The sequence below is a fragment of the Giraffa tippelskirchi genome, chromosome 13, assembly GCF_054371585.1.
Source record: "Giraffa tippelskirchi isolate mGirTip1 chromosome 13, T2T-mGirTip1v1.2.pri, whole genome shotgun sequence".
NCBI lineage: Eukaryota > Metazoa > Chordata > Mammalia > Artiodactyla > Giraffidae > Giraffa > Giraffa tippelskirchi.
Genome location: NC_137287.1, coordinates 121180746 through 121206204, shown reverse-complemented (window position 1 = coordinate 121206204; position 25459 = coordinate 121180746). Strand labels below are relative to the sequence as shown.

General features: G+C 43.2%; 1 protein-coding gene across 1 annotated transcript in view; it reads right to left on the bottom strand.

Moving 5' to 3' along the window:
* TSHZ2 (teashirt zinc finger homeobox 2) overlaps nt 1-25459 on the bottom strand; it is a 909619-nt gene that overhangs the window by 788160 nt on the left and 96000 nt on the right. The window lies entirely within an intron of this gene.

Genomic DNA, 25459 nt, shown 5'->3' with positions numbered 1-25459 from the left:
TGCATCTGAGCAAGTCCTCCTCCTCTAACTGGGGAATGATTCCCTAACAAAATAGATCCCTGTGTCAAGAGAGGTACATGGACTGGAGAAGGGGGACCACCTGAGCTGATACATCTCAGCCAGCTATGTATCAAAACTGGTAAACACACTTTTCATTATCCTTTCTTGTTTCTTCAACTCAGAGGAGATATCTTAAAGGTTCAGGAAGCCCTCCTGATAAATCAGAACTATGATTGCACACACACTGTTTGCAGCCCCAGATCTACAGATCTTGGTCAGCAAAGTAATGTCTCTGTTTTTTAATATGCTGTCTAGGTTTGTCATAGCTTTTCTTTCAAGTAGCAAGCATCTTTTAATTTCATGGCTCCAGTAACTGTCCACAGTGATTTTGGAGCCGAAGAAAATAAAATCTTCCACTGTTTCCACTTTTTTCCCCATCTATTTGCCATGAAGTGATGGGACCAGATTCCATGGTCTTAGTTTTTTGAGTGTTGAGTTTTAAGCCAGCTTTTTCCCTCTCCTCTTTCTCCCTTATTAAGAAGTTTTGTAGTTTCTCTTCACTTTCTGCCATTAGAGTAGTATCATCTGCATTTCTCAGGTTGTTGATACTTCTCCTGGCAATCTTAATTCTAGCTTATGATTCATCCAGCCCAGGATTTCACATGATGTATTCTGCATATAAGTTAAATAAGCAGGGTGACAATATACAGCCTTGATGTACTTCTTTCCCAATTTGGAACCAGTCCGTTGTTCCATGTCCAGTTCTAACTGTTGCTTCTTGACCTGCATACAGATTTCTCAGGAGGCAGGTCAGGTGATCTGGTATTCCCATCTCTTTTAGAATTTTCCACAGTTTGCTGTGATTCACAAAATCAAAGTCTTTAGCATAGTCAATGAAGCAGATGTTTTTCTGGAATTCCCTTGCTTTTTTCCTGATCCGATGGATATTGGCAATTTGATCTCTGGTTCCTCTGCCTTTTCTAAATCCAGCTTGTACATCTGGAAGTTCTCGGTTCACATACTGTTGAAGCCTAGCTTGAAGGATTCTGAGCATTATCTTGCTAGCATGTGACATGAGCACAATCGCACGGTAGTTTGAAGATTCTTTGGCATAGCCTTTCTTTGGAATTGGAATGAAATTCCAAATTCTTTGGAATTCCAGTACGGTGGCCACTGCTGAGATTTCCGAATTTGCTGGCATATTGAGTGCAGCACTTTAACATCATCATCTTTTAGAATTTTAAAATAATTAGATCATTACTAGGAGTTTTAATATTGAGATCAAAGAAAAATGCCAAGACCAAAGAAATCTCATTAAGGAGAATGTAAATTAGTCTCAAACACCAAGAAAGCAAGCAGAAACTTGCAATCAGACATGGTCTAGGCTGAAGCGTGGTTGAGTATACACGTAAGAATGTAAACAGAAGGGAAGATTGACATTCAGACAGGAAACATAAGCATATGGGTTGAGTATGAGGAAATAGGTAAGCAGTAGAATTCTTGCCTATCATTTGATAAGGGCATGTTTCACAAAAGCATAGGCAGAACAAGGTTGCTTATCAGCAGCATGATGAGGACCTGACTGATCTCTGGAGAAGATGTCTGGATACTGCCTTGGTCTTACATGTCTTTCCTGGTGTGAGAAGGTGTGTGATGTCTCCTGAAAGCAAGGCTGATCTTAGCAAAAGTCAGTGACGTGGCTGGGCACCAGGCCCAGAAGATTTCTCAGGGTCCTAATAATCAGCTTCCATCATGAGTCAATTCATCATGTACACTATTACCACAGTAATGTTATTAAAATGACACTTACAGCATGTCACCCCTTTGTTCAGAAGCCATGAGTGACTCACTGATTCCTACTGGATGAAGTACAAGTGTTTCAACCCTGCACTTACCATCTTCTGTGATTTATATTAAAGAGCTTCCTGTACAAGAAGCAAAGAACACAAAACAGCACGTTATCTGTTCAACTGTGTCTCCCCTCATGTGTGTGCTCAGTCATGTCCAACGGACTGTAGCCCTCCAGGCTCCTCTATGCATAGAGTTTTCCAGGCAAGGATGCTGGGGTGGGTTGCCATTTCCTACTCTAGGGGGTCTTACCAACGGGAAGATACAGGACGGAACCCCTATCTCTTGCATCTTCTGCATTGGCAGGCAGATTCTTTACCACTAGTGCCACCTGGAAAGCCCATGTCTCCACCACAAAGAAAAGATATTTTTAAGTCCTAACCCTCAGTACCTCAGAACCTGGCCTCATTTGGAAAAAGGGTTTTTGCAGATTTAACTAAGTTAATATCAGGTCACTCTTGACAGGGCTCTAATTTAATGTGATTGGTGTTCTTATTTAAAAGGGAGATTTGGACACACAACACAGAGGGAAGACTCCGAGAAGACACACAGGGAGAAAAGGACCAAGTCATGACAAAGACAAAGATTGACTTCACGCATCTACTAAACCAAGGAATACCATGGATTGCCAGTCATCATCAAAAGCCAGAAAAGGCAAGGAAGGATCTCCCCTAGAGCCATCAGAGAGAGCGTGGCTCTGCAAACATCGTGAGTTTGCCGTCATAGCCTCCAGGTCTGTGATAGAATTCATCTCTGTTGTTTTAAGCTACCCAACTCATGATATACCATCCCCTGGTGTCTGAAGGAGACTGGATCCAGGATCCCATAGATACCAAAATATACAAATGCTCAATTCCCTTATATAAAGTGGCAGAGTCCAGTTGGCCCTCCATATCCAGGAGAATCTCAGCTGAATTTCGACCCACAGTTTGCTGAACCTGCAAATGTAGGACCGTGGATAGAGAGGCAAGACTGTACTTAGTTACAGCAACCCTAGGAAATTAATATACCAGGGAAATGGTGAAATGGGATTTTTTTGTTTGTCTGTTTAATTTCAGACAGTAGTAGGGTGTGCCAGTTTGCGCAGGACTGAGGGCTTTTTCTTAGGAAATCTCAGTGCTAAAACTGGGGAAATCCCATGGAAACTGAGTCAAAGTGGTCACCTTCGAGGGCAGCCACCTCCCTTTGTAGGCAGAATTCCAGGGAGAAAGTAGAGCTGTTTGCAGAAAGAACCAGGAAACTCCTCTTCTTCAGACTCAAAGTTAGAACTGTCAGGGTAGGACCTGGTGGCCTCAACCATGGGCCCAATGGCAAGAAAGGACAGATAAACTCAAAAGATTAGTGTGAAGGTCCTTCAAATTAAAGCTGATAAACTAGTCCCCACAGGGGCTGAATCAGGAGACAGATTAAAGCAAATAGTATTTCTATCTTGGGGACAAGGTGAGAAATAGAAATTGCCCACAACTGTCTCTTGCGGAAAATTTCTCCACACTTTTCCTGGCAACGGGCAATTTTTTAAAATTTCTTCTTGTTTATAGGATAAACAAGTAGAAGGATACCTTGTTCTAACATCAGTTTCTTTCTTATTAGGGCTTAACATTTTCAACATTTCTAACATATTAGATCTTTGTGTTTCTCCTTATATGAATGAAATATTTGATTTTTTGCATGTTTTCCCCCATAGTCTTAGTTTTTAAAAATCAGTTTGCATGAGCTCTTCAATAGCAAATATATTTTCACACTTGTGCCATACATATTGTGCATATATATCCTTGTTTAAGGTATGCTTTTCAAATAGCATGCCTTGTGTTACTTTCTAAAGTATAAAAATTTTATTTAAATTGTTGATGCTTCCTATATGATTTCAATCATTTTTAAAAAATTTAGATAGTCCTTGCCCACACAGAGAAAATTTAAATTGTTTTGAATCTTTTAATAGAAAGTGTAATATTTTATCTCTGGAAATAGGGACCCATCAGGTTAAAATACTTATCTTTCCATTTTATTATAATAAAAAGTCGTGTCATGCCTTTACTTATTCTATTAAGTTGCTCTCACTCCTCCTTCCCATGGCAGGCACGACATAAACCAGGGCCTGCGCTAGGGTGAGTGGAGTGAGGTGTCTGGAGCACAAAGTTTAAGGAAGCTTTGCTCTCAGGCAAGCAAGGATGGGAAGATTAAATAGTACTAATTAGCATGTTTAAAGACATCCATGTGGCACTAAAACCTGAAGAATGACAGAAGGGGACTGTTGTTGATAATGAGGAAGGAAGAGAATAAACAAACTTTCAAAAACCGTATCAGAAATAAAATTAATGGGAGGCTGCAAGCTGGTGGGGTTGTGAGGATGGATTGGAAAATGATTACTTCCTTATTGTTTCTGTTGTTTAGTTCAACTCTTTGCAACCCCGTGGACTGTAGCCTGCCAGGCTCCTCTGTCCATGGAATTTTCCAAACAAGAATACCAGAGTGGGTTGCCATTTTCTTCTCCTGGGCATCTTCCTGACCCAGAAATCAAATGTCCATCTCCTCCATCTCCTGCATCTCCTGCATTGGTAGGCGAATTCTTTACCACTGAGCCACCAAAGCCCATTTCCTTGTTGATGAATGCAATAAATAGTGGAAAATCACACTAAGTATCACTTGCTTATCATTTTGTACATATAGAACTAACTTTTTAAGGATGATGCCATAATTCACTTTCTCGGTAAGTGATATCTTTGACTAGAAGAAAGAAAAAGCATTGTGACTCGAATTAACAAAAGTTAAGATTCATAATGGGCCACAGCCCATACTTTGTCCTTTCCTTATTAACTGAAGAATCATGAGGAAGCAACAAGACCTCAGGCCTCCCGTGGATTGCAGTTGCTCTCTGTCCTTCTGCATCTAGTCCCCCAAACGCCAGCGTGGACATGAGAGAGCTGGCTGTGGGTTTCCAGTCACTCTCCCCCTCCGCCTGCGTAAGTCACCTCCTCACTCGGGGAGTTTCTCTGCATGATTTCTGCCTTTAAAGTTAGAGCTTAAGGGCTCCTATTGAGAGGGTAACAGACAGGAAGGCCAGGGGTCTCCAAACGGGGAAATAGGCATCGAGTGTCACATTTTTTCTCTCTCTCAAGCGGCAGGAGGAAACGAACTAGTGTTATATTTTTTTTCCCTTCTCTATACAAATTTAAAAAGAGGTTTCTCTTAAAATTCTGTGTTGCCATAAAGACACCTGGTTCCACCTGAACTTAACTTTTCTGAAACCTTGAGCTAACCACTGCATTTTTCTTACGGAAATGTTTGTCTTAAGCTGTGTGAATGTGCTACGTACCTACCCTAGACTCTGTCTTCAAGTTGGTTCTGCCTAAAGGCTCAGAACTGACTTGACAAACCAGTAAGTTATACATTGTTCTCCTAATCTATGTTAATGAAACTATATATTGGTTTGGAAACCTGCCTTTCTTCAAGACTCATGTCAATCATTTTATGGCCCGGGATGACTCACCTGGTGCCAATGTTATCTCAATGCATGTTATGGGTGAGGTGCCTGGTGCCACTCTCTGAGTTTTGAGACATTTCCTTTCTCTGATTAACAGCCAGCTGGTAGGCATATAACTTACTGCTAAAGTAAGGGGGCACTCTTTCTGCCCCCTTCTGATGTCTATGTCAGAAGCTTTCTCTATCTCTTTTATCCTTTAATAAAACTTTATCACACAAAAGCTCTGAGTGATCAAGCCTCATCTCTCGCCCTGGATTGAATTCCTCTCTTCCGGAGGCCAAGAATCCCGGCATCTTTCAAGGCTCAGCAACAACCTTTCACTATCATCTTCCATATTCAGGAGTCCAGAATTTACCTTTTTAAGGAGAAACGATTGTATAACATTTGAAGATCCCCTGGAGAAGGAAGTGGCAACCCACTCCAGTGTTCTTGCTTAAAAAGCCCCATGGACAGAAAAGCCTGGGGGCTACAGTTCATGGCATCACAAAAGCTCTGGACACAACTTAGCGACTGAGAAACAGCAACAACAAAAATTTGTATTATTATTTATACAATTTATCTGATTATTAGTTAACATGTATAGGGCAGTATTCATAGATTTGATGTATATTAACAATCTGGGATTACAGCTCATATTTTTTTCATTTTTCATTAAATTTCCCTGAAAATAATTCTCACATTTTCTTTTTATGTACCCTCAGCCCCTCAGGCTCTATCAAGAACTAAATAATTCCCATTGATTTTTTTTTCTTTACTATAAGCAGAATTTTACTGTCCTGTAACTTTGTCATATAGGAGAGACCAAATCACTCCCTGCATATTTTTCTAGAACATAACCTTTGCATATATTGAAATCTTCTATCTTTACAGAGTACTCTGGACCATTACTGTACTAGGTACTGGGAATCTGGGCTCACAAGATGGACAGACAGACATGATCTTTACCATCAGAAAGAGTTCCAAGCTAGGAGTTTAGAATGTTTTAGTGAAGACCTTCCTTTCCTGGAGCAGTGCTGCCTACCAGCACTGTGGCACTTCATTTAGAGACAAGAATTTTCCATAGACTCCTAACAAGTTTGGTGTGGTGCAGGCTTATCTCTATTGTTTCCTTGCAGGAAGGAGTGGTGTAAAACAACTCTACAATTGTAAGCAACAATTTCCAAGAAAGATGCAAGTCACTGCTGATATTGTCAACACCTTGTTGATTAACTTTCTTTGGAAGAGCATCTATAGCAACTAATCAATAACAGGGCCAAACTTCACTTCTACTACTGACTCTTTGGTTGATTGAAGTTAAAAAAAAAAAACTTATGTTTATGTAATTTTTAACAACTACCAGAGCAAATCCTGAGTTAGTGTTTGACAATTCAAATCCCTTTAAAGGCCCCTAGGGACTGCAAGTTGTTTATTGATCCAATCCTTGTGTTTGGCAAATGATTTTCTCTACAAAATTGGGGGAAGAAAGTCCAACAGTTTGAAAGAGTTAGTCCTTTATTTCAAGGCCAATAAAAAATAATTTATACAGAAGAATTATATGTGAATCAGCAAGTAAGACAGTGAGACATCATCATAGGAGAAAATCTAAATACGTGTCCAACTGAAAATGGTTACACTTGCCTCCTGTCTGTTAAAGAAAAAAGTAAACAAGAGACATAGTACATTAACCCTAAAAAGAATGGCTTGAAAATAAAGATTTAAAATTCTTCCTAAGAATAAGAGTAAAGTATGAAGATTTTCATCTATTTTTTTTCTTAAAGTGATAACATACTTTAAATTGCACACTTATGGCTTGGAGAATTTTGAGCATTACTTTACTTGCATGTGAGATGAGTGCAATAGTGCGGTAGTTTGAGCATTCTTTGGCATTGCCTTTCTTTGGGATTGGAACAAAGATTGACCTCTTCCAGTCCTGTGGCCACTGCTGAGTTTTCCAAATTTGCTGGCATATCGAGTGCAGCACTTTCACAGCATCATCTTTCAGGATTTGAAATAGCTCAACTGGAATTCCATCACCTCCACTAGCTTTGTTCGTAGTGATGCTTTCTAAGGCCCACTTGACTTCTCATTCCAGGATGTCTGGCTCTAGGTGAGTGATCACACCATCGTGATTATCTGGGTCATGAAGATCTTTTTTGTACAGTTCTTCTGTGTATTCTTGCCACCTCTTCTTAATGTCTTCTGCTTCTGTTAGGTCCATAACATTTCTGTCCTTTATCGAGCCTATCTTTGCATGAAATATTCCTTTGGTATCTCTAATTTTCTTGAAGAGATCTCTAGTCTTTCCCAATCTGTTGTTTTCCTCTATTTCTTTGCACTGATCCCTGAGGAAGGCTTTCTTATCTCTCCTTGCTATTCTTTGGAACTCTGCATTCAGATGGGAATATCTTTCCTTTTCTCCTTTGCTTTTCGCTTCTCTTCTCTTCCCAGCTATCTGTAAGGCCTCCTCAGACAGCCATTTTGCTTTTTTGCATTTCTTTTCCATGGGGATTTTCTTGATCCCTGTCTCCTGTACAGTGTCACGAACCTCTGTCCATAGTTCATCAGGCACTCTGTCTATCAGGTCTAGTCCCTTAAATCTATTTGTCACTTCCACTGTATACTCATAAGGGATTTGATCTAGGTCATACCTGAATGGTCTAGTGGTTTTCCCTACTTTCTTCAATTTAAGTCTGAATTTGGCAATAAGCAGTTCATGATCCGAGCCACAGTCTGCTCCCGGTCTTGTTTTTGCTGACTGTATAGAGCTTCTCCATCTTTGGCTGCAAAGAATATAATCAATCTGATTTTGGTGTTGACCATCTGGTGATGTCCATGTGTAGAGTCTTCTCTTGTGTTGTTGGAATAGGGTGTTTGCTATGACCAGTGCGTTCTCTTGGCAAAACTCTGTTAGACTTTGTCCTGCTCCATTCTGTACTCCAAGGCCAAACTTGCCTGTTACGCCAGGTGTTTCTTGACTTCCTACTTTTGCATTCCAGTCCCCTATAATGAAAAGGACATCTTTTTTGGGTGTTAGTTCTAGAAGGTCTTGTAGGTCTTCATAGAACCGTTCAACTTCAGCTTCTTCGGCATTACTGGTCGGGGCATAGACTTGGATTACCGTGATATTGAATGGTTGCCTTGGAAACGAACAGAGATCATTCTATCGTTTTTGAGATTGCATCCAAGTACTGCATTTTGGACTCTTTTGTTGACCGTGATGGCTACTCCATTTCTTCTAAGGGATTCTTGCCCACAGTAGTAGATATAATGGTCATCTGAGTTAAATTCACCCATTCCAGTCCATCTTAGTTCGCTGATTCCTAGAATGTCGACATTCACTCTTGCCATCTCCTCTTTGACCACTTTCAATTTGCCTTGATTCATGGACCTAACATTCCAGGTTCCTATGCAATATTGCTCTTTACAGCATGGGACTTTGCGTCTATCACCAGCCACATCCACAGTTGGGTATTGTTTTTGCTTTGGCTCCATCCCATCATTCTTTCTGGAGTTATTTCTCCACTGATCTCCATTAGTATATTGGGCACCTACTGACCTGGGGAGTTCATCTTTCAGCGTCCTATCTTTTTGCCTTTTCATACTGTTCATGGGGTTCTCAAGGCAAGAATACTGAATTGGTTTGCCATGCCCTTCTCCAGTGGACCACATTCTGTCAGACCTCTCCACCATGACCCATCCGTCTTGGGTGGCCCCACATGGCATGGATTAGCTTCATTGAGATAGACAAAGCTGTGGTCCGTGTGATCAGATTAGCTAGTTTTCTGTAATTCTAGTTTCAATGTGTCTGCCCTCTGATGCCCTCTTGCAACACTTACCGTCTTACTTGGGTTTCTCTTACCTTGGGCCTTGGGTAATTTCTCTCGCAGCAGCCCCGGCCCCCAGCCCCCGGCCCGGCCCAGCCCCTCTCTGCCGCCGCCCCTGGCCCCTGGCCCGGCCTAGCTCCTCTCGGCCACGCTTCTGCGCCGAGCCGTCACAGCTGCCTCGCGCCCCCAGCCCCCGGCCTGGCCTAGCCCCTGTCGGCCGCCGCCCCGGCCCCCGGCCCCCGGCCCGGCCTAGCCCCTCTCGGCCGCCGCCCCCGGCCCCCGGCTCCGCCTAGCCCCTCTCGGTCGCCGCCCCTGGCCCCCGGCCCGGCCTAGCTCCTCTCGGCCACGCTTCTGCGCCGAGCCGTCGCGGCCGCCTCGCTTCAGCGCCGAGCCAGGCTTCAGCAATACGTGAACCGTGAACTTCCAGATGCTCAAGCTGGTTTTAGAAAGGCAGAGGAACCAGAGATCAAATTGCCAATATCCGCTGGATCATCGAAAAAGCAAGAGAGTTCCAGAAAAACATCTATTTCTGCTTTATTGACTATGCCAAAGCCTTTGACTGTGTGGATCACAATAAACTGTGGAAAATTCTGAAAGAGATGGGAATACCAGACCATCTGACCTGTCTCTTGAGAAACCTGTATGCAGGTCAAGAAGCAACAGTTAGAACTGGACATGGAACAACAGACTGGTTCCAAATAGGAAAAGGAGTACGTCAAGGCTGTATATTGTCACCCTGCTTATTTAACTTATATGCAGAGTACATCGTGAGAAACGCTGGGCTGGAAGAAACACAAGCTGGAATCAAGATTGCCAGGAGAAATATCAATAACCTCAGATATGCAGATGACACCACCCTTATGGCAGAAAGTGAAGAAGAACTAAAGAGCCTCTTGATGAAGGTAAAGGAGGAGAATGAAAAAGTTGGCTTAAAGCTCAACGTTCAGAAAACTAAGATCATGGCATCTGGTCCCATCACTTCATGGGAAATAGATGGGGAAACAGTGGAAACAGTGTCAGACTTTATTTTTTTGGACTCCAGAATCACTGCTGATGGTGACTGCAGCCATGAAATTAAAAGACGCTTACTACTTGGAAGGAAGGTTATGGCCAACCTAGATAGCATGTTTAAAAGCAGAGACATTACTTTGCCAACAAAAGTACGTCTAGTCAAGGCTATGGTTTTTCCAGTGGTCATGTATGGATGTGAGAGTTGGACGGTGAAGAAAGCTGAGAGCCAAAGAATTGATGCTTTTGAACTGTGGTGTTGGAGAAGACTCTTGCGAGTCCCTTGGACTGCAAGGAGATCCAATCAATCCATCCTAAAAGAGATCAATCCTGGGTGTTCATTGGAAGGTCTGATGTTGAAGCTGAGACTCCAATACTTTGGCCACCTCATGCGAAGGGCTGACTCATTGGAAAAGACCCTGATGCTGGGTAGGATCGGGGGCGGAAGGAGAAGGGAACGACAGAGGATGAGATGGTTGGATGGCATAACCGACTCGATGGACATGGGTTTGGGTGGACTCCGGGAGTTGGTGATGGACAGAGGCCTGGCATGCTGCAATTCATGGAGTCGCAAAGAGTTGGACACGACTGAGCGACTGAACTGAACTGAACTGAGACATTTACAACTTGAACAATTGGACAATTCTTCATTGAATTTTGTTCATTAACTATTACTTTTAGGCAGAAGCAACACCAAAATAATCAATAACCTATACGGTACCAGAACCAATCAATGGGAACAGTCACTCCTCATGCAGGCAATAACCCTTTAGCTGCTTGACTACCAGAAAGTCTTAGGGTAGGGGCTTAGGTGGTGAGGATGAGGTAGGGACATTCAGAAGGGCTAAGGAAAGAACCTATACACAAACTCACGTGGCAATGGCAATCATCCTGTTGAAGACCAACTCTACTTTAAGTTCAAGTTCACACCTCATTACAAAGGATGTCAGAAAACCATCCCAATTCTTTTACTGTGATATTCTGTCCTAAGTGATTCTATATCACCGTAACCCTAATTACACACTCTTGGTTTAAAGGTGAAGGAAAGGAAACAAGCAAGGTGCAGTCCCTTTAAATGTCAGTGAGAAAATGCAAAGTTCTTAGCAACTCAGAGACCAAGTTTAGCATCATGCACTCGTCGGTACTACTATTTCATGTTTCAAACTTACATCTTTCGATGGGCTGCACTTGGTTTGGATGGTATATTCGTCACGGTTCTTCAGAGAAACAGAACCAATGGGATATAAAGAATGACAAACAACAAGATTTATTTTAAGAAGTTTGCTCACAAGATTGTCAGGGGTGGGAAGTCCAAAAAAACAAAAGGAAAATGTGTAGCGCAGAGTGGCAAGAAAATCAGAGAGGGGCTGGCGTGCCACCTGCAGTCTGAATCTGCAGGGCCTGCCGGCAGGCGGGGACTCGGGCAGGGTTTTGGTGTTTCAGTCTGAGCCACAACAGCTTCTTCCCCTGGAAACCTCAGACTTTGCCCTTAAGGACTCTGACTGATGGGATGAGGACCACTCACACTATGGAGAGTAATCTGCTTTATTTAAAGTCATCTGATTATAAATTATAATCACATCCACAAATATGGATGCTAGGAATTCACAGCAATGTCTAGACTAGTATTTGACCAAAAACTGGGCACCATAGCCCAGCCAAGCTGACACATAAAATTCATATACAGTTGAGTATACTGGAAGTTTAACAACAGACAGCATGCTGGGGATGTTACTACATAGCAAAACCAAAAGCCCACGACTAATCCTGTATCTTTAAGCATGAAAGGTACTTCAGGCTCAGTGGAAGCATGGCTTTCATGTATACCTCACAACAGCCCAACGGGATAGTTATTATTCAACTTTGTACATGACCAAACAATGGTTTAGGGAGATTATGCTACCTGCTATGCGTGCATGCTAAGTCATTTCAGTCGTGTCCAGCTCTTCACTACCCCAAGGACTGTAACCCACCAGGCTCCTCCAGGCAAGAATACTGGAATGGGTGGCCATTTCCTCCTCCAGGGGATCTTCCCGACCCAGGGATCGAACTCTTAAGTCTCCTGTATTGTCAGGCAGATTCTTTACCACTAGCCCCACCTGGGAAGCCCCTACTTGCTGTACTAGCTTCCTATTATTCCTGTAACAACAACAAAAAAAAACCTAGCAGCTTAAAACAACACAAATACATTATCTTATAGTTCTGGAAGTCAGAAGTCCAAACTGGGTCCTACTGGTCTAGAATCAAGGTGTTAGCCAAGTTGCATCCCTTTGGGAGGCTCTGAGGAAGAACAGCTTTTTTACCTTTCCCAACTTCTAAAGTCAGCTTGTATTCCTTGGCTTGTGGCCTCTTTCTACACCTTCAAAGTCAGTGGTATAGCATCTTCCAATCTCTCCCTCTGACTCTGATCCCCTTCTTGGGATGACACTGGGCCTGCCCAGATAATCCAGGATATTCTACCGCAAGAATCTGAACTTAATCATATCTACAAAGACCCCTTTGCCAGATAACATTAACACATCCACTGCTTTCAGGCATCAGGACACGAGAATCTCTGAGGGATCCGTTATCCTGCCTGTGAGGCGCAAAGCTACTAGTGAGGTAGCCTGGATTCAAATCAAGTTCTATCTCACAGAGCCTACAGTCTGAACCGTGGTGGCATTTCACCTCTCACAAACAGTTTACAAACTGAATTAAGTCATCAAGGTGGTTATATCATGCTTTTATTTCATTAGAGGCATCAGTCATACAGAGCTGCAGCAGATTAAAAAAGTACTATGCAGTAAGTTATCCAGAGGCGCAAGGAAATGCTTTGAAAAGGCACAAGGAAATGCTTTGTTATAAGGAATGCTTCAAATCATGGGATTATACTTTTACAACCAGTTGAAAAAGTGAGTTCTTCCGGCTTCCAACAGTAAAATGAAGCTTCTCTGATCACATAGATTTAGCTATAAAGCCAAATTTGGACGAGACTGAATTAAAGAGCATTGGTTTTGTTTTGTTTTGCCAGAGGAAAGAAGGGAGACGAATAAGGACATGTCAATGCCAAAGTTACAACTATTGTCCTCGCACAAAACGCTCCAAAATCTCAAGGATCAGTTTTCAAACTTGACCGGCTCTGAGAAGTCACATGGATAAAATTCAGTTTGAAGGACTTGAAAAATAAAGCTTGGAATCTCCTGGCTTGTGGACAGAAAGAAGAGGGATTTATTTACTTGAATGAGGAAGGTTCAAAGCAGAACTCTTAAAAAGGCATGAGTAAATAGCGCGAGGAGAAAAATGGAAAATAATAAAACAAACAGCTCCATAGGAACTCACTGTCCATTCTCATCTAATGGTCTTTTCACTAATTTCTGAGTTAATCAAGTTCCAAGACATCATTTAAACTAAATGACCATGGAAACAACCTGTTCAAAGGGCATGGAACAGAGTGCCATGAGCAAGAATGTCTAATGTACAACTCAGATGCACAGAAACCTCACTGTTGAATAACTTGATTCCTACTTCCATTTTCTGTGCACTGAAATATATTTTGCTATTGATTTACAGATGCGAGGAGCTTCAAAATCCTACTTGTTATTTTGTAAGGAAGATTAAACAATAGAGAAGAGAGAATTTTCATCTGCCTTCTGGGAAGACTTCCTAAGAAATACTAATTGCTGAATGGCAGACAGCAGTACTCTCACCTGGGGCCATTTGCATCTCAGTGGACACCTGACAATGTCTGGAGACTCGGTTGTCATCACTCAGAAGGTGGGGAAGGGAATGGAGGGAGATGCTGGCTTCTAGCAGGTGGAGGCCAGGGATCTTGCTAAATATCCTACAATGCACAGGACAACTCCACGTTGCAGAATTATCCAGCTCAGATGGTCAACCTTGACGAAGTTGAGAAGCCCTGATATATATAGTGTAGCAGATAAGAATGAGGTTCTAGAACCAGACAGTCTGTGTTCAAATTTTGGATTTTCCCTAGTCTGAATGAAAACCTTGAAATTTGTTCCCTCATCCCTAAAACATATAAAAAAGCACTCACCTGTAGGAGTCCTGCGGGGATCAAATAAATTAATCTAAATAAGTGCTTAGTGTACAGTGTGGTACAAATGACACACGTATTGTTAAGTGTATCACTACTTAAGTGTAACAATACATGTATTGTTAAGAAGCATCACTGTTAACAAAGTTAGTGGAGGTGATGGAATTCCAGTTGAGCTACTTCAAATCCTAAAAGATGATGCTATGAAAGTGCTGCACTCAATATGCCAGCAAATTTGGAAAACTCAGCAGTGGCCACGGGACTGGAAAAGGTCAGTTTTCATTCCAATTCCAAAGAAAGCCAATGACAAAGAATGCACAACTGCACTCATCTCACACACTATCAAAGTAATGCTCAAAATTCTCCAAGCCAGGCTTCAACAGTACATGAACCATGAACTTCCAGATGTTCAAGTTGGATTTAGAAAAGGAAGAGGAACCAGAGATCAAATTGCCAACATCCAGTGGATCATCGAAAAAGCAAGAGAGTTCCAGAAAAACATCTACTTCTGCTTTATTGACTATGCCAAAGCCTTTGACTGTGTGGATCAAAACAAACTGTGGAAAATTCTTCAACAGATGGGAATACCAGACCACCTGCTCTGCCTCCTGAGAAATCTGTATGCAGGTCAGGAAACAACAGTTAAAACTGGACATGGAACAACAGACTGATTCCAAATTGGGAAAGGAGTACATCAAGGCTGTATGTTGTCACCCTGATTATTTAACTTCTATGCAGAATACATCATGAGAAATGCTAGGCTGGATGAAGCACAAGCTGGAATCAAGATTGCCAGGAGAAATATCAATAACCTCAGATATGCAGATGATACCACCCTTAAGGCAGAAAGCGAAGAAGAACTAAAGAGCCTCTTGATCAAAGTGAAAGAGGAGAGTGAAGAAGCTGGCTAAGATCATGGCATCTGGTCCCATCACTTCATGGCAAATAGATGGGGAAACAATGGAAACAGTGAGAGACTTTATTTTCTTGAGCTCCAAAATCACTGCAGATGGTAACTGCAGCCATGAAATTAAAAGACACTTGCTCCTTGGAAGAAAAGCTATGACCAACCTAGACAACATATTAAAAAGCAGAGACATTACTTTGCCAACAAAGATCTGTCTGGTCAGTTCAGTTCAGTTCAATTGCTCAGTTGTGTCTGAATCTTTGCGACCCCATGAACCGCAGCACGCCAGGCCTCCCTGTCCATCACCAACTGCCGGAGTCTACCCAAACCCATGTCCATTGAGTTAGTGATGTCATACAGCCATCTCATCCTCTGTTTTCCCCTTCTCCTCCTGCCATCAATGTTTCCCAGCATCAGGGTCTTTTCAAATGAGTCAGCTCTTCTCATCAGGTGGCCAAAGTCTAGTCAAGGCTATGGTTTTTCCAGTGGTCATGTATGGATGTGAGAGTTGGACTATAAAGAAAGCTGAGCGCCGAAGCATTGATGCTTTTGAACTGTGATGTTGGAAAAGACTCTTGAAAGTCCCTTGGACTGCAAGGAGATCCAATCAGTACATCCTAAAGGGAATCAGTCCTGGATATTCATTGGAAGGACTGATGCTGAAGCTGAAACTCCAATACTTCGGCCACCAGATGTGAAGAACTGACTCATTGAAAAAGACCCTGATGCTGGAAAAGATTGAAGGCGGGAGGAGAAGGGGACGCCAGAGGATCAGATGGTTGGATGACATCACCGACATGATGGACATGAGTTTGAGTAAACTCAAGGAGTTGGTGACAGACAGGGAAACCTGCTGTGCTGCAGTCCTTGGGGTCGCAAAGAGCTGGACACAACTGAGCAACTGAACTGAACTGAATTGTTAAGTGTTGCTGCTGTTTAGTCACTATGTCATGTCTGACTCCTTTGTGACCCCATGGACTGTCGTCTTCTGGGCTCCTCTGTCCATGGGATTTTCCAGGCAAGAATATTGGGAGTGGATTGCCATTCCCTTATCCAGGGGATCTTCCTGAGCCAGGTATTGAATCTGTGTTTCCTGCACTGACAGGCAGATTCTTAACCACTGAGTCACCAGGAAAGCCCCATATTATTAAGTACCATATATCATAATACTTATCTCACTGGCTCAAAATTACTCGTTACTTGCCTGTCTCCCTCAATTCCCTCAGTAAACTGTGAGCATCCTAAGAACAAGACTTGATCTTAATCATCTCTGTCACCTCAGCAGCAAGCACAGTGCTGAAACAGACTTAACACACATTGGAGGGCAAGGACTCAACCCACTGACAGCACTCACAGCCACCATCATGGGTGCCAACCCCAAATGCTCAGCCACTGCCACTTCAGGACACACCAGACTGATGTCTTCTATAACTGAGGACTTTCTCTGACCTCCAAGTTGACCCTGTATGCAGCATGGCAGACCAGAGATGCCAGAGAATTAGTACCCCCTGAGGCAGCCTTCAAACAATGAGTGATAGAAACTGGTATACAAACACCCCAGCTCCCTCACTCCTGGTGTGGATAACTCAGAAGTGTGTGTTCTCCTGTCTCTGATGCATCCCCAGCAGGAGTTAAGTTCCAGTTGTCCAGAGTGATAACTCCCTTGATAACACCTTCCCATCCTTGTCTCACCTTTTCACTCTCCCTATCAATGTTTCTTGGCTTCACTGCTGCATAAACTACTAAACTCCAATCCTCATCCCAGACTTGGCTCTTGGGGGAACTACAACGAATCCTTGTTGGTTTTCAGTCACTCAGTCACGTCTGACTCTTTGCGACCTCATGGACTACAGCACGCCAGGCTTCCCTGTCCACCATCTCCTGGAGTTTACTCAAACTCATGTCCATTGAGGTGGTGACGCCACCCAACCATCTCATCCTGTCATCCCCTTCTCCTCCCGCCTTCAATCTTTCCCAGCATCAGGGTCTTTTCCACTGGGTCAGCTCTTCACATCAGGTGGCCAAAGTATTGGAGCTTCAGCTTCAGCGTCAGTCCTTCCAATAAATAAAGTAGGGTGGACCACGTTGCCAAGGGAAGGTGATGTCCTGCCTTAAATATTTTTACATATCAAAGGGCTCTGGCTTTACTCCTGCTTACTTTTGTCTTTGGGGGCATGTGTCCCCATCCGCAAGACAGCAGGGACTGATGGGAAACGTGAAGAAAGGATAATCCCTTCTCCAAGTGATGAAATAAATAGTTGGCCTCCAGGTCTGAGACTGGTATTAAGCGAAACTTCAGGTAATCTTCTGAGCAGAGCTTGGGAGCACCCAAGACTTCTAAATGGAGCTGCTCCGTTTCTAGGGAAATACTGAATACATACTTTTAGAATTAAGCTTGAGGCTAAAACCTTCGAACAATAAATCTCCCCGGGGCACACTCCTCTAGGGACAAATATAAGGGGAAATTTTCAAAGAGAGTACTTAGTTTATCACTTGGTGTCTCTTTTCCACTAAGGAAGGAAGTCCCTTTATTTCTCCTAAGAAATCGAGTCCACCTGGACCATTTTAAAGGTTCAAGAGCCCTTCAGCCACCTCTACCCCCATCTTAAAAACCTCAGATCATTCCCTTCTGAAAATAACACTATTTCAACTCCTAAAAGCTATTAGTAAACACTGTTGTTCCTTATACACTTTTCCTCATGACCTGAAGAATAAAAGGGTCAAATAAAGAACACAAAACCCATCTTAATTAAAATACAACCTCAAATCTGTTCTCTCATCCTTCATAGAAAACTGTGTAATAATGCTAATAAGAAGCTGAACTAGACATTTAAGTCTGTTACCGCACTGAGCAACTCCATAAGTAACATTTTGCCCATTTTACAGATGAGAAGTTTGAGAAGTGAAACTGAAAAAATTGGGTCAGGTCACATAGACAGTAGAGCTAGGATTTTTAACCTAGGAGAATCTCACTATAGAATTCTACATTCAGTGATTATCTTATAAGAAGTTTAGGTACAATTTAACTGATATACATCATAGAAGTAACACTGATAATAATTCCACATGATATCAGGCATGCAGACAGAGAACATTTAAAAACTGACAGTTATCAGAGGAACAGTCCAACGAATAGGGAAGACTTGTTACAGATTGCCAGTGAAACTCTCCATCTAAGATCCTGCGTGTTACTTCATATACATCAAACATGCAAGCACCTACAACAGAATCTTGGAAGAATCTAATCCATAGGGAGATAAAATTCAAGCCAGGACAGACTGAATGAATAGGAAAATGAAACCCTCACTACAGAAAAGGACCTGCAGCCCACTGCAGCGAGACCAGCATAGGGCTGCCAGGGCTCAGAGCCGCCACTGTGGGGGTGGGCCACGCTCCCTCCCCTTCCCGTTCTCCTCTCAGTGTGAGCCTGGTGTCAGACGGGCCTGGTTCAACTCTGAGCGCCAGTGTTCGCTAGCTATAGGGACTAAAGACATTTCCTCATCTTCTGCAGCCCTCTTCAGTTTACTCATTAAAATACGGCCAGAGATAATTCCTTTTTAAAATTGCTGCTGTGAAGATTGAATAAGAAATTCACATAAAAGGCATGACTCAGTGGCCAGCATATAATAACCACTCAAAAACCATTCAGGAGTCTCCTTCTGCCCTCATCTGAATCCCGAGCTTGCCGAGAAGTGCATAGTCACCTCTGGCCTCGAGCTCTACCCAGCTCTCCTGGTGTTTGGCCTCCCCTGAAGCCCAGAGCAAAGGAGAGAAACTCTTGTTCTGGGGTCTGGTGGCTGCACTGAGTTCCAAGGAAGGACTAGCACGTTAATGATACGACCATTTATAGGACTCCAAAGTCTGGGGGTCACCTCTTTCATTCCCAGCCTCCCTGGGATGGGGTTTCACACTGAAGGACCTAGAGGATAATCCAGCAATGGGGCAAAGTGTTCTCATGGTGCTTTGGGAGAACCCTGAGCAGAAAGACAATGCTAACAACCAGGAGGCAGGGTGATCAGATCTGCATTTGGGATCCTGATGGGTGGCCCAGAATCTGGGCCTTTTCTCCAGAGGTGCATAACAATATTCTCCACTGATCCCTTTATAGAAATTACTCTTAGTCCTCATCATAACTCAATAAAATGCTGCCAGTATGCCTATGGTATAATTTCAATTGATCTCAAGTTTCAAATAGCCTACCAACGTGCCCTAGCCAGGAAGAGGTGGATTTGAGGATACGAATCAAGACAACCTGACCCAGAACCCTGCAGGTTTTCTGCTTCCTCCTCTGTGTCTCTCTTGGGTGGTTAGGGTTTCTGTGGATACACCTGAAAACTGTGCAGATACAGAGATGCGCCACTCAGATCTTCCTTCAGGGAAACCCTGGCTGCCCAGCTGTCCCTCCATGAATTCAGGAGCTGCTACAACTGTGAATGCCAACTGCCAGGAGCTCACACCCTCTGAGCAGCTGGTGGAGCAATGGAGTGAGCTGGGGGCACGAAGGTCTGACCACGTCTGCCCAACAAGGACACTATGATATAAACGTCAGCCCCAGAGCTCGCCCTACCAGGCCTGACTTCAGTTCAACCTCTGCCTCTGCCCAGTGGTGCTTTTTCCCCTTCTTTCTGTAGGCATTGATCCCAGTAAACATCTTGAACCTCCAATTCTGTTTTAGGATCTGCTTCCAAAGAGCTCAACTTACATGGCAAAGTAAGGCCTTTTAAGCTACGGAAAGGTGCTCAAGTATTGGGGGAAAAAATGGGGTTTTCAAGTCAAAAGATATCAGTGGGACGCCTAGCTCATCCACTTTCTGTATCAGGCAAGCCAAGAAGCCTCACTGAGCTTATGTGAAAATAAAAACTAATATTACTTCACAGCCTCAATCAAGAGAATGTGAATAAAAACCACAGCACATCTCATTATGGTCATCTCTGTTACCCTCACTCCATGATGGATGAGGGGAAAAAGTTATTTTGTGGCATGGAAAAATGTTCCCCTCTTCCCCACTGACTCAACTGGCCTCTCTCTAAGAAGAGCAAATGTCACTGTTTCCCCAAATTCTCCAAAACTGGCATCCCCAGCCCAGGCAGGAAAGTAAGGAACATTGTTATTCTTGTAGAGCAGAGCTGTAGCATATAATTAAATCATTAGGAAGCAAATTAACTCCTCTAGCAATCCTCTTCAAAGTATGTGTGGGCAAACCCATTAGCATCGTGCCAGTAAATCCTGAACTGTCTTTGCAGACAGACTGGGGAGCTTCCAGGGTGGAGCGGGGTGTGCCCTTCACAGGTGGGTTGACCTCCTATGGAGATATGTGGGAGGGCAGGGTGGGGAGCGGATGGGATGTGACTGGCATGCTGGGACTTTTTCATAAAGACTCTGAAAGTACAGCTGCCAACCTTCCCCTTTAGAAAGACAATACATCTATTCTTTTCCCAGGAAAACCATTCAAGAGCTTTTGGTTTCCCTTTCAGTCTATCTTCAGCATCTCTCCTGAACTCTGCTGAATTCACTTGGTTTGGATTTTTTGTTGTTTTATTGTTGTTGTATTTTGTTGTATTATTGTTGCTTTATTTGGATTTTTTTTTAAGAGGAAGTAACTGGGAGCCTGACTCTATAAGAAGAAAAGGTGTCTTCCAATAGTATCCTTTGCAGCTCTTTATTCAGCAGGGATTTCAGAATAATGAATATGAAGTTGGCTTCAATTCTGTAACCAAATACGTATTTACGATATTGACTCAAATTCAAGCTGGCCAATCGTGTTGGCTGTCTCTGGCCTTCAATCCATCTAGGCATGAGCGTTTCAGTCAATACGTTGATCATTTACATGATGACCCTGCTTAAACCATTTAATAAAATGTAAACAACATGAAAGTGTATTGGAAGTCAACATAACTCATTATTGCTGCTTATACACTCATCAAAACCCTGAGGGGGGGTGCCTGACCCGATCGGAGGTTTCCTCCAGAGTCATACAATAATTTTAGCTGTGAAAGGAAATTTTATGGCATGTAAGATTAGCCCACACTCATGCAAGGTCAAAAATAATAGAATCAATAGGCAAACTCAATACTGTTAACATTTTGAGAAAATTACTCCCAGAAAACAATGTCAACAACAGATTGAAATGAGTCTCCAAAGTCGTGTCATTGATTTCCTTTCACATTGGTGGCAACCTAACTCTTTCTTTTATGCAATATGGAATTTTTTTAGTCCTTTTTTTTCAGCTCTGCTTTAAACATGGAATATTTCTGCTGCATCTTTTTTCTGACTGATGTCAAACATTATATGTGTCAGAAAACTTTATGTGGTTGTTCATATCAAAGAGAACAGAATACGGAGACTTATTCCATCATGCAAAGCCTTTATTCGTTCTTCTGGGCTCAAGTGATAAATTCAGGAGTTATTTTAATTACAGCAACACATCCAAGTGCAAATGTAAACAGTGCCATTAATAAATTACCAACTTAATGAAAACCTTACATGAAAATACAGGCCTTGGAAATGGTTTTACATTAGATATATTGTATGCACTGTCATCCTCCTCGATATTGGTAACGAAGATTATGGTTTGACAGATGTTCTTCAGTGTTGATCAAAAGATAAGTAAGAAGCCAAACGTCAGCAGTGGAATAGTACCCGGGACTTTTCTGCTCCAATCTTTTCATTTTAGTCAATGGCTCCATCTACTCCTCCACCAGAGTGACTCATTCAAGCTGAAACCTTGGGAATTATTATTAATTTCCCACTTTTCCTCTTTCCCCACAGCCAATCCATCAGCCATTCTGGGGAGTTTACCTCCAAATTATATCTTGAATCCACCCACTTCACTCCATGTCTTATTAATCATTGTAACAGCCTCTTTCCTATTCTCTGAGCTTCCACTTCTACCCAATAGGCCATAATGATCGCTTTAAGATACAAACTTTTCTAAAACTGTTTTTCCTTTATTTCTAGTTGGAGGATAATCGCTTTACAGTACTGCGCTGGTTCCTGCCGTACCCCAGCGTGGATCGGCCACTGGCATACATGTGTCCCCTCCCTCTTGAACCCACCTCCCCCCCACCCCACCCCTCTCGGTTGTCACAGAGCCCCGGGTTTGAGCTCCCTGCGTCATACGGCAAATCTCCACTGTTTATCTACTTTACCAAGGGTAATGCATATGTTTCAATGTTATTCTTTCAGTTTGTCTCTGCCTCTCTTTCCTCCACTGTGTCCACAAGTCTGTTCTCTGGGTCCATCAGTACCATCTTTCCAGATTCCATATATATGCATGAACTGCACTGAGCGCATCTTTAAAATTCTTCAAGTGCCCATCATACTTCATATAAAATCCAGCCCTCCTTACTGTGGTCCACCAGGCCCTCCATGGTCTGGACCCTGCTACCTCTCCCTCCTTACCCTCAGTCTCTCCACCACTAACGTTTCTTCTTTTTAATACATACTTGGTTATTTTGGGGTGCATCGGGTCTTAGTTGCGGCACACAGGATCCTGACCGCAGCGTTCAGGGGCTTTCACTGTGGCATGTGGGCCCCAGAGTGATGGCTCTGTGGTCTGCGGCGCACAGGCTTTCCAGCGGAGGTGCTCAGGCTCAGCAGTCCTGACACACAGGCTTCGCTGCCCTATGGCATGTGGGATCTTAGTTTCCTAACCAAGAATGGAATCCCTGTACCCTGCACCGGGAGGCGGATTCTCACCCACTGAACCACCAGAGAAGTCCTTCCACCACTAATTTTCTAAGCTCCAGCCTCACTGCCTCCTTTTGTGACTGCAACTATTTTTTTTTGCTGTTGTTTGGTCACTAAGTCATGTCTGGCTTTTTGTGACTCCATGGACAGTAGCCCACCAGGCTCCCCTGTCCATGGAATTTCCCAGGCAAGAATACTGGAGTGGGTTGCCATTTCCTCCTCCAGGGGCTCTCAACCATATCAAGCTTAATAACATTTCAAGGCCTCTGCCTGGGCTATTTCTTCTTCCTAGCACAATCTTCTCCCAACTGTTCCATCACTGGTTTCTTCTCTTTATCCAAGTCTCAGTTCTAGAAGACATCTCTCTGAGCATATTATTAAAGGATGCTTTCCACCTCACCCTCATACCTCCTAATTACTTTCATAGCCTTCATTGTTTCTACAAAGAAGTTGACATTTGTAACTATGACTCTGGTGAGTTAAAAATGGGGGAAGGGGAATCAGAGTATATAAACCATTTTTGCTATCATATCTTTTTGTTCTCAAATGTCGTTACTACTGATAGCATTTATCAATTGAAGGCATCACTACTTTTTATTAAATTATTTTTTAGGGTATTTTCCAAACTTCCAGAGTTTCTCTTCAGTCTCGGTTCTTGCCCCCTTCCCCAGATACTCTGGGTACCGTGGAAAGACTCATAGTTCTGGGGAGGTATGTCTGGCCCACAGTCTCCCCTTCACACAGGTTCCTTCTGTTCATGGTCTTTGGGTATCTTCCTCCATCCTTATTGCAATGACTGTCATGATCAGTGGCATTCTGGGCTGATATCTACCAAGATGGAATTGAACCCACCTACGTTTTTGGCTCTGTGTTGGCACTTGGTATTAATGATGATGGATCTCACCATTACCTTTCAGCATGGTGTGAAGTCCCAGTCATCTAGACTTTCATTCCCTGAAACCAGTCTTCTTCCAGGCAAATGGAACATACAACATTTCCACATGCTCCTTGGTATGGGGACTGATTGCTTCCTTATTGTGCTTGGGGAAGGCAAGCCTGTGAGGTTGCCCAGGCTGGGCAACCTCATGCCCAATATAGAACTTTCCTGGAGGGCTGACATTCTCCCAAAACTTCAAACTCAAGAATTGTGTTCTAGACCCAAAGTCCTAGGTGACCTCAAACCTAGAGCTAGGATTCTCCTAGACTTCCTGCTGTCCTCTATCCTGGCCACACTTCTGGGCTCCTCTCTGTTTTATGAGGGCTTTTCCAGTCTTGTGAGATCAGAAATTTCTCTGAACTCATAACCTCACCTTTCCCACTCTAAGTTTTATTTTGTGATTTGCCCGCAAGCCTTGGTTCCTGAGGTGTAAAAGCGCAGATTGGGAAATAGCCAGAATAACAGTGCTTTCCTGTAAAAGCCTGGCTTTTAAGACTAAGTTCTTACTAAATATCTATTTTGAAATTCAAAGCTAAGCATTGTAATTAAGATAATTATTCAATAAGTGTTGCTTGAAGATTTTGAGGTTTTTTTTTTCATTTTGAAGCCATCTCAAAAGTGCAGTAAAGTTACAAGTATGGAAAACAGAACCATTTTTCCATGAACTTGACCTGAGGCCCCAAACACTTTAGTGTCTGTTTTCTACAAACATAAAATTCTCTTACTTTACCACAATCGACCATCAAAATCTGGAAACCAGCATTATACATCCTACCAGCTAACCTTCAGAAATATCCCACTCATATTTCTCCAAGTGTCCTAAGAATGGCTTTTGTAGTTAAAAGACCAAGTTCAGAATTACCCATTGCACTTAATTCTCAAGTCTCTATCCTCTTAGTTCTGGAAAACTGTAAGGCAGTAATTTTGTGGATCTCCTCTGGCACTCCTGCTACTTCCCATCCTCCTTGTCTGTGAGATATTATAGCATCATCTGAAGCTGTGGGTAAGAAGATGGACACTAAGACTTCCAGGGTCAGGGTCTGTCTCCACCACTCCTGAGTGTGTGGATGTGGGCTTTATGTAAACACCTTGTACTTTAGTTTCTGTGCCAGTACCATGAAACGAACAGGTGGCTCAGTTGGTAAAGAATATGCCTGCAGTGCAGGAGGACCAGTTTCCATCCCTGGGTCAGGAGGATCCCCTGGAGAAGGAAACGGCAACCCACTCCAGTCTTCTTGACTGGGAAATCCCATGGACAGAGGAGTCTGGCAGGCTACAGTTCATGGGGTCACAGAGAGTCAGACACGACTTACAAACTAAACCATCACCACCAGTTTATTTCCTGGGGCTGTTGTAAGGAAACTCTCCTTCCTGCATACTCAGAGTCTGAGTTGTCTGGGAATGTAGGGCTCCTGGCTGCAGCCCTGACAAGTGACTGATGGGTACAAGTGGTATCAACAGCCCAGCTCCCCTGCTCCTGGCTGAGGCGGTCGGAGGTGTGGTCTGTGCCCCAGAGCCCTGCTGTGGGCTAAGTCACCTTCCCCAGGACTCTGAGTTGGCGTGCTTGCTCTGCCTCCTCTGCGCCCTGGCCTCGTCCCCACTCCTCTTCTGTTCTTTCCTGGGAATACTCCTTAACAAATCACTTTCACACACATCTTCATCTTAGGGTTTGCTGCCAGGGAACACAGCTTAAGACAGTTTCCGTGTTTTAAGAGAGCAGTTTGCTTGCCGTGTCAAGAACAGACAGCACACA